The sequence below is a fragment of the Cucurbita maxima genome, unplaced genomic scaffold (assembly GCF_002738345.1).
Source record: "Cucurbita maxima cultivar Rimu unplaced genomic scaffold, Cmax_1.0 Cma_Scf01553, whole genome shotgun sequence".
Lineage (NCBI taxonomy): Eukaryota > Viridiplantae > Streptophyta > Magnoliopsida > Cucurbitales > Cucurbitaceae > Cucurbita > Cucurbita maxima.
The window spans coordinates 1-1,676 of NW_019273569.1; the positions used below are offsets into that span (position 1 = coordinate 1).

Sequence of the window (1,676 nt, forward strand, 5' to 3'; positions counted from 1 at the left end):
TTCAGTCGTTGTAGTATAGTGGTGAGTATTCATGCCTATCACGCAGGTGACCCGGGTTCGATCCCCGGCAACGACGATTTTAGTTGTTTTACTTTCGTAATTTTAACGGAACTCGAAATTGGACAGCAGTGAACCTGTCATGCCGGTAGTTTGGGTTCGATCCCCAATTTCGGTGAACCTGTCATTAAGTATGAATGTTACCATTCTTGGAATGCCTAGTAGTTTCATTTTGAGGCTATATAAAGCCATGTATGTTGTATTTGTAAGAGACTTGGAAAATGTAGTAAAAGAAGCATTTGTGCTCTTCTTTAGCCAATGGCTAAGTTTCTTTGCAATTCTATGTAGTTTAGGTTGCATATAGAATCATTCAAGCTCGATTGATCAATCTTGCTTGTGGAGTGATTCGAATCTCAAACAAGTGTTTGAGATATTTGATCAACAAGAATCATTCAAGCTAGACATGATCGATCTTGCTTGTGGAGTGATTCAAATCTCAAACAATGTTCTTGCCTTGAGATATTCGATCAACAAGGTAATCCGAATCTTACTCCCCTTGTAGCGGTTCCTTAACTTATCATTTGGTATCAGAGCTTCAGGCTCAAGATTGGATATATGTTTCCTTTGCATTTTTTTTTTCTCAATTTGATTTTTATTTATTTTTATCTTTTTAGTTTTTAATCGACCCAGAGTTCAAAATTCAATCTTTTCTCTATATCAAATTTTGAGAGGTGAGAATGAGAGCTTCATTTGTGTAAATGAGTGTAAAAAGTGTGGCCCAAAATTCCTTCAGTGTATACTCGTGAGAGAGTGTTGTGAGGTCCATCGTATTTCCATAACTTATTTTTTGGAGCAATGTTTCACAAATAGATTCGAGGACGAATCCTCTTGAAGTAGGGGAGAATGATATGAACCAAAAAACATCAATCATACAATATACTTCAATGACGATGTGAAGAAAAAGTTGTCAAAATTATCAAAAGATGTTTCAATGCATGCCACATTGAAGAAGAGTGAAGTTTGATTCATATAAATTTTGGGTGGGTTACAATTTAGAATTTTTAGTTCTTTTTATTTACTTTAGGGTACAATTATATAATGGTTAATTATGACCATTAAGTATGAATGTTACAACTCTTGCAATGACTAGTAGTTTCATTTTGAGTCTATATAAAGCCATGTATGTTGTATTTGTAAGAGACTTGGAAAAGGTAGTAAAAGAAGCATTTGTACTCTTCTTTAGCCAATGGCTAAGTTTCTTTGCAATTCTATATAGCGTAGGTTGCATATAGAATCATTCAAGCTCGACATGATCAATCTTGCTTGTGGGTGATTAGAATCTCAAACAAGTGTTTGAGATATTTGATCAACAAGAATCATTCAAGCTAGACATGATCGATCTTGCTTGTGAAGTTATTTGAATCTCAAACAATGTTCTTGCCTTGAGATATTCGATCAACAAGGTAATCTGAATCTTACTCCCATTGTAGTGGTTCCTTATCTTATCACTACTAGACGGTTTTTTGCTGCTCGTAGGAGCAGCTTTTTCTTCGAGTGAGGTCACTCAAAACAACAGTTCTGCGATTGGCAACCCATCAAGACGGTTACCCATTGCATCGATCTCTACGACTTTTCCACTCAATTCTTTCACCCGTGCTTCCAGGAAGCGGATGGTGTCA

General features: G+C 36.1%; 1 non-coding gene across 1 annotated transcript; it reads left to right on the forward strand.

Moving 5' to 3' along the window:
* The first annotated feature begins 4 nt into the window (after nucleotides 1–4).
* On the forward strand, nucleotides 5–76 carry TRNAD-AUC. The gene has a single exon. It is a non-coding gene; the product is annotated as a tRNA-Asp (tRNA).
* The last annotated feature ends 1,600 nt before the right edge of the window (nucleotides 77–1,676 follow it).